The sequence below is a fragment of the Arvicanthis niloticus genome, chromosome 28 (genome assembly GCF_011762505.2).
Source record: "Arvicanthis niloticus isolate mArvNil1 chromosome 28, mArvNil1.pat.X, whole genome shotgun sequence".
Lineage (NCBI taxonomy): Eukaryota > Metazoa > Chordata > Mammalia > Rodentia > Muridae > Arvicanthis > Arvicanthis niloticus.
Window position 1 is genome coordinate 18,206,521 of NC_133436.1, and position 8,971 is coordinate 18,215,491.

An 8,971-nucleotide genomic window follows, 5' to 3' on the forward strand; every position below is an offset into this window, starting at 1 on the left:
CTCTCCCTATATGATCAATGACTGACAGACAGAACATTTACAGTATATATTCTCAAAGATGTGGGAGGCTGTTTGAATGTGTAGAAAGTAAAAGAAGGAAAGAGAGAAGGTGAGAACTGGCTGGTTGAAGTCTCTAGCCTCTGGAACAGTGTCTGCAACTCATATCTCATGAATCTGAGATGAACGGAGACAATTTGAGTGAAGTTTCTGTTTCTTATCAGAGTCATGATCCTCCATCCAATGCTGGAATGTCTTCATAGCATTCCTAACAGTTAGGTCAACAGGCCTTGGCATGATTCTTTAAAGCGTGAGTTGACTAGAGTGTGTGAAAATCTGATCTATATATGAACAAATTTAATTGTTATAAAGTTTCCCTTTTCTATGGAGCTGAGACTCCCTGCTCAGTCATTGAAACCATCTGGGGTAACGAGGAATTCATTTTCCACATTAGAAGAACATTTAAGGCTATGATTCATTTCTCATGCTCCACTTTATATTTCACTGTACTGATTAATTACCACAAAGCTTTGTAATCTTTCTCTTAGAGACCTCTGGCTTCAATCCACCTTATAAGTATCCTGCTTAAATCTCTCATCATAAGTCAATCACGAAACCTCCATGGACTCAGAATAAGCAAAGCAGTCATGACAAAGAAGGGTTTCTAAAACACAGAACAAAGTAACAGTAATCAAACTTGTATGGTACTGGCTTAAGACTAGACTTACTGGGGACAGTGAGATAGTTCATCTGGTTAAAGAGCTTGCTGCCAAGTCTAGCAACTTAGGCTCAATCTGTGGGAACCTCTTGGTGGAAGGAGAGTACCAGCTCTAGCAAATTGTTCTCTGATAGCCACACTCACACTATGGTACACACACTCACACAAACATGTACACATACACTCACATATACATATACACACATATACACAATCATACACATACATACCCATAAACCTATATACACATACATATACATAAACACACATACATACAGATAAACACACACATACACACACATGCACCCACACATACACCCACATACACACACGTATACACCATACACACATGTACATGCAGATAAACACACACATATCCACACTTATACACACATCCACACATACACCTCCCTCACACATCCATACATATACACACATATATACACATACACACATACAAATACACAAACACACATGCACATGTACACATATACATGAAGACACACACATCCACACATACATATGTGAATACGATAAAAATAAATACATGTAAAAAATTAAAGTCACATTCATATACACAACTGCTAACTCAAGTCCAACTGTAGAGTTGAGTCTATAGTTGGAGAGAAGTTGGGCAGTTAAGAGTGTATACTGTTCTCACAGAGGATCTGAGTTTGGTTCCTAGCACCCACATCGGGTGACTCACAACCACAGTAACTCCAGCTCCAGGGGATTCTCTTCTGGACTGCACAGACATCCACACACATGTCCACATGTCCACATATACATATGCACAGAATTAAAAAATACAAATATTTTAAAAAAGAATTGTGTCTAGAGGCACACCCTAACAGATGTCCAACGACTTGCTGACAAGGGTGTCGAGACCATTAAATGAGGAAAGAAAAGATATTGCGATGTGATGATGGCACAAATTGGCTATCCACACGTGCGGATCATAACACACACGTAACTAATACCATGGTAGTTCTGTTGCAGGTAATGCAAACAAGAAAATATGAAGACAACCTGCAGAATCGGAGAAAAAAGATAGGAATCATATACCAGCTTTGGGACATACATGTAGAACATAAAAACTCGTCAAGGGAATGACAAAAGGACAGTATTGATGGAGTGATCAGAATAGGAGAAGCTAAAGAAATGGAAGTATGCTAAGGACTGCTTAGGGGCTGGACTTGTGTGGATGAGGAATGACTGCGAATGGTAATGGACTCTTTAGGCAATGATATAGTTGCTCTAATACACAGACTGTAGTGGTGGTGGTGTGACTGCATCAGACTCCTTGAACTTGTCCGCTTTAAATGAGTGAATTTTATACTATTTAAATCACATCTCAGCAATTCTCTCTAAAATGTGATGTTCAATTCAAGACATGTTTTGCCCCCCACAATTGGACCAGAATTTTCTCACTGGAACTATTTGTTTATATTTTAAGTAAAAGACTTATTTTTATTCTTTACTGGCGCGCGTGTGTGTGTGTCTGTGTGTCTGTGTGTCTGTTTGTATGCATGTGTATGTGGGTGCCCACTGGATCCCTTGGAGCAGGAGCCACAGGCAGTTGTGAACCACTCAATGTGGGTATCTCTGCACGAGCAGGTTGTGCTCTTAACCAGTGAGGAACCTCTCCAGCTTCTGCAGACCTGCACTTATTTGTATATTTATATCCCCATTATGTTCATTCATTCTCATCTACTGTAAGAAGCATGTCCCCAAGGAGAAAGATCTTTTTACATTTTTATATCTTCACGTCCTCATAGAGGAATGTTTTGTTCAGAATATGAAAGTTAAAGATGTTAGTTGAGTGAATGGTTTTTGAGCCAAATGGATACAGTTTGTATTTAAGTTCTGAGTGGACAGTTCACACATCATTCATTTAGTCTCCACCAATCTCTTTTGTGTGAATTGTTAAGCCAGATCAATGTACCTGGTTCTTGGGCAGTAGTATTTTTTTTTAATCTTTTGAATATATATTAAGAGTGCTCTCTTGGGGCTGGAGAGATGGCTCAGCTGTTAAGATCACTGACTGCTCCTCTAAAGGTCCAAAGTTCAATCTGCAGCAACCACACGGTGTCTCACAACCATCTATAGTATGATCTGATGCCCTCTTCTGGCATGTAGGTGTACATAGAGATCGAACACTCATAGACATAAAATAAATGAACAAATCTTAAATTAATTTTGAAAAAAAAAGCGTTTCTTTTGTTTCTAGATTTTATCTTGTTAGTACCCATTGGGACTTTGGTTGGTGATGACTGGATTTCTCGGATCCTTTCTCTGTTGTCTAGGCTGCTCTCTGCTGCTGCTTGCTCTGCGTTGCAAACTCTTTTTCTCCACGATGCCAATAAAATATTGGTCAAGGGCTGATGGGACATTAAACATTGACCTGAAGACAGACTTGGCTCCAGGCTTCAGCTAACCATTCTATGACCTAGTTCTGTCCCTCTCTGGAAGTCACCTTCCAGACCCTCTTGACCAGATTCAGTACTGAGTGTTCGATGAGTCGTTCTCTGACAGTGTCAGCCAGAATACATATTTACTTCTATTCAGTTTACCATTACATGTTCTTTGCAGCATCCCTGAGCCACCCCATACTCCTTTAGCAGTGGTTCACATGTGCAGATTCTGACTACTCACAAGTTGTGCCTCAACACTCCCTCTAGGCCATAATGTACTTAAGAGGAGGAATTGCACTTTCCCTAACACTTTTGCCTCTCTGAACTTTTGGATGCATCCTAAGTATTAGAAGTGATAGATAAATAAAATATTCAGTACTATTAAAATACTATTAAATCTCAATACCATCAGGGGATATAGATCTGAAAAAATGCATTCTGTATACGCAAATTCTAAAATAACTTGAAATAGTTCCCATCAAAAAAAAAAAAAAAAAACCTCTGCTAGAGTAAGTACCTTCCCCTAATCTTCAATTATTCATAATATAATTTTGCATGGGCATCACAATGATATGTTTAGAGTTCAGTGAATAAATCATCTCATGGTTTTCAAGCCAGGCCACACTAGCTCGAAATGGAATATTTCTTGCAATTGCATGTTTCCTGTTTTGTTTATGTCTGATGCTTGAGTAAGCTCTGTGCTTTTTATGTGTCATGATGGCACACCCAGGTGCTAGCTTGGGATGTGCAAAGGCAAGCATAGGCAAACTTCTCTGCTCGAGTCACAGCCTCTCTTCAGGGAAAGAATTCTCCTGTGTCAAGGGATGGAACTTGAGTACCTATGTATGAAATAATGAAAGAGTTTGCATTGGAATGATTTATTTTTAATTATGCGTATAGATATATGTCTGGGTGTGAGTGTATACATGTGAGTAACATGTCCATAGAAAGCAGAAGAGGGTGACAGATCCACACAGCTGGATCTTGGGAGCTTTATAGATGCTTGGGAGCTGCTCGGCTTAGGTGATAGAAACCAAAACTCGGTCCTCTGCAAGAGCAGTCTATGCACTTAACTGCCGAGTCATGTCTCCAGCCACGTGGTTCATATTCTTTTGTTTGCAAGTTAAAAGCACGTAACTTCTTATTTATACCCTGGATAGAGAAGAATTACACATCCTTCTTCCTTCAACATCTGTTCAAGTATTTCCTGAGTGCTTACTGTACTGGAGGGAGGTGAAATGCAACACTTCACATACAGTTTCTACTGTTGCAGAATCTCCTTTCTAACGAAAAAGAGAGACAAAACCCAAGCTGAACTGAAAACTGTTCATAAAATCTTTTCTTGATGGTCACTCAGAAAATGAAACAATCTGGAGTTAAATTCCAGGTCACTTATTTTTAAGAGCTAGGGTGACCGTAGCCAAAGCAAACATTTTGGAATGGTAACTCACATTCCAAACCCCATATTCACATAAATGCATGGTTAGGGTCTGCTCTTCTACTCTGTATCTGTATGTCTCTCAATGGTCCACATGTAAGGTTCTCAGTGTGGCGCTATTGGGAGGTGGTGAAATATTTCAGAGGCAGTCTCTAGTGGGAGGTCTGTCCCAGAGGTGTTTCTTTCATGGAGATTGTGGTACCCCCACCTCCTGTCCTGTTCTTCCTTCTTGCTTATATCCCAGCCATGAGGTGCATTGCATCTCTTTGGGGTCAAAGCAACAAAGGCCACCTACCAAACTGTTTAATAAAATAAACCTTTTCTCTTATTAAATCGATTGCCTCAAGCATTTGCTATAGTCATGGAAACATAACTAGAACAATATTGTCCCCTCTCCAACAGGTATGTGTTACTTCATGATTCACCATCCCAAACCTTCCATGCTTCGCAACCCAAGCTTTTCTGGGTCTGTACCTTTCCTACAGAACTCGAGGGTCCAATAAAATCCCTGACCACGGATAAGGGACAATCTTCTGATATTGTGACACAGTATTGTCAGCTATGGAACTGAAGCTAAAGATTCACACACATTACAAATATCTACATAGTAAGTTCACAGTTTTGCATTGGGCCACATTCATTGCTATCTTGGGCTGCATGCGACTTGCAGGCTATGGGTTGAATAAGTCTGTGTCAGAGCCAAGCGTTCGTTCCTACTTCCCTTGACTGGCAATCTTAGGCAGAAGCATATGACCCAACCTTGGCTGGCAGGATTGAGCTGTGACAGAGGCTCCTAGGAAATGGGATGAACTCTTTTTATCACTCTGACATCTTGGATAACACTCATGCACTGTGACATTTCATCTTGTAACCAAAGAAAGATAGTGTGAGTGCAGAGCCCATGTTGCTGAGAAGACATAGAAGGGAGCATAGGAGAAAATATTTTTCCGATGTCAAAGCTATGGTCCAGCTCTGAAGACATCACATTATAAACATTTTTGTCAGGCTGATAATATATATATATATATATATATATATATATATATATATATACATATATACATATATACATATATACATATATACACACATATACATACATACACACATATACATACACACACACACATATATGTATATATGTACATATATATGTTTATGTATGTATATACATATATATGTGTGTGTATATATCTCTGTGTGTGTGTGACATAGATGCACATGTGTGAGGGGTCAGAGATGACTGCTGTTGTCTTCCTCAGTCACTATTCACCTTGGTTTTTGAGATCGGCCTGGAACTTGCCTATTAGGTTGGCTGCTAATTGCCATTAGGCTGGCTGACTAGCAAGTCCCTGGAATCCACCTGCCTCTGCCTATCCAGTTTTGGGATCACAAGGGTACATCACCATAACTGACTACATTTTCTCTAAAACAAAACAAAATTAAAAAAAATAGGTTCTGGGGATCAAATTCTGGTCTTCATGCTTATTTGGCAAGCATCTGCCAACTGTACCATGTTCCCAGCTTTTGTCCTTATTTTTAAAGCCACTTTATCTGGGTCTCCACTACCAGCAGCCTAAAGCTCTTTAGCAGATCAAAGTAGATAGAAATGCACATATATAATGAGTGACTGATTAAATGTATATGGAGGCATAATTACCTCTCTGTTCCATTCATGATTGTCACATTTATTTTTACTCCAGGCATAAGAAACTGTATAATTAGAAAATTTCAGGGTTGAAAATAAAGGCCTGAATTTATTATAATTAAAAAACCCCCCATCAATTTATTGTATGGCGTTGTGATAGTTAAGTAAAAGCTTACAAATTGGCTAACTGCTTAAAACACAATAAGACATCAAATAAACCAAGTTATTTTTAAAATTCCTTTATTTAATAAAGCATCCGATGTCGAGTCCAACCTTTTATTTTCATCAGTAGGATAAATGGGGAATACTCATTGCAATCAATGAGTTTATGCCACAGCTTGTCCCCTCCTCAAGATTGCATTATGTATGGGGGCGAGGGGAGGGAGTGCAGGCCTTGTCTTGCTGCCTTTTCTATCTACAGTCTTTCTATTGGGTCTACTTTGAAATAAAATGAAAGCCAAAAAAAAAAAAAAAAAAAATGCTGAGAGATTTCTGTGGGAAACCACTTTCTCTAAAAATGAAACATCAATTGTCTTGCAAATATTTTCTGTTCTTCATTCACGGTGTTCTGCTGGCCACTTCAATATCCTCAAAGCTACTGAATATTTATGGACTTTTTAGTTTTTGGAGAAAGGAAAGAGGCAGTAGCAACCTCAGTCATCATTTAGCAATCCATTCTTTAACTGATTGCTTATTGAACTCAGATTGTCTCACACACGGTACCAGTCAGTCATACACCCAGATCCTTCAGCTTCTATGTTTGAAACAAAAATGTTAACAAATTGCACGCACGCACGCACACACACACACACACACACACACACACACACACACACACACACACACAGCATGTATGTATACACAAATGTGCACACACACAGACATACAGCATGTATGTATACACAAATGTGCGTGCACGCGCACAGACACACACACACAGAAAGTATATGGTTCAGTGGGTAAAGGTACTTGCTGCCAAGCCTAACAGCCTGAATTTAATCCCTGGGAACCACATTGTGGAAGGAGAGAACTGGCTCTCTGTTCTGACTTCCGCTCACACGCACTCCCACAAGTGAATGGGTACACGTGAAATGTTCAAGTGTATAGTCTTTATAAACAACACTTCTATAAGTACAATTCCACATTTGACTTTCTGTACACTGTACCCGGGGTACACAGTAATAACTAAGATCTGTTGTGTACAGGGCAGGGAACAAAGACAGGACAGCACCGAGAATGCCATCTCAGACCTACAGCAGCTCCAGGACTTCTATCAACCCACACCCAGCAGGATCTCTGACCTGCTCACCTTCTGGCCTTCTGGTTTATTCTATTGTATCTTGTAACAGGTGGCCATGGCATTGGCTCCTGCCTGCTTTCCCTAAAATAGGGGATGTACTTCCCCACCTGTTGGATGAATAAAGGGACCTGGGGAGCTACACAGGGTCACTGCATTAGTGACAAAAACCTTTTAGGAACAAGGCGAGGGAGAAGCAGCTCATTGCGGCTGGATCACAATTTCAGAGGAATCTCAATCCATCCTGGTGGGAACTGGCTCATTCTATGGGAATGTGTGACAGCCGCTTGGTTACATCACGGCTAATCAGAACCAGAACTAAGTATGACCTCCAAAGGAAGGCCCGGCCCTTAGTGACCTAATTCCACCAGCTAGGAACCACCTCCTCAGGCCTCCACATCCTGGAAGACAGTGTACAAAGAAGGGAGGGTTTGTGTATTTAAAGCAGGAGCCTGTTCAGCACATTTGAGATACTAACCATCATTACCCAGACTCATGCTCTGCCCTTTGAAGGGATCAATCTCTATGTATTTTTTTTTCCTGAAAACGATCTGCCTGGGCAGGGGGAGCAAGTTTGGTTTATAATTATTTAGAACATATTTTTTTTAGCAACATTTCCCCTATGATTGCAGAAAGAAAGCATATCCATTTTCTATCTCAAATTTTATAATGTCATTGTGTGGGTGTTGAAAAATTTTTGGAGTGGGAGAAAAAATGCACACCGAAATGATAGTTTTTTACTGACTAACCAAGGCACCTTTAAACATGAAGTATCTTCTGTCTTTATTGTACGCATAATTCTATAAAATATTGGTGCCAGTCAAGTGAAGTGGTCTAGATTTCAGAGAGATGAATGCTTCTAACTGCAGCCAAACAATCCAGGGTTATTGTACTTTTTTTTTTTCAGTTGGAATCAGAATATTGTATGAGTCTACCAAAAAATTGAGATATTCATGTGATAAATCCACACATTAAAACTTTATGCCACTTCTTCCAGACTTTGTTATATTTTAGTCAATAATGCAAAGTCTGTATTTTGTTTATCTTCTAAAGAATTATTTTATCTTAAATTATTTATATGTGCATGAGTATGTGCACATGAAAGCTTGAAGTGTCCATGGAAGCTAGAAAAGAATTTGGATCCCCTGGAGCGCTCTCTCTCTCTCTCTCTCTCTCTGTATGTATATGCATATACATATACATCATATACATAGTAGTTATATATATATATGCCCACTTGACAAGGGTAGTGGCCTGCAGGTGTCCTCTGCAAGGGCAATGTGAGTTCCCAACTGCTGAGCCATCTTTTTAGTCTCCCCTTTCAAATTTTAATAAGGAGATGATTTTTACAACTACATTCCACCTGCATTTCATTTCAAATTTGCAGCCTCCTCCCGAACAGAGCAATGAAATCACATTTATTTAAGGCTAAGGTATAATCCTCCATATCACTTTCAAA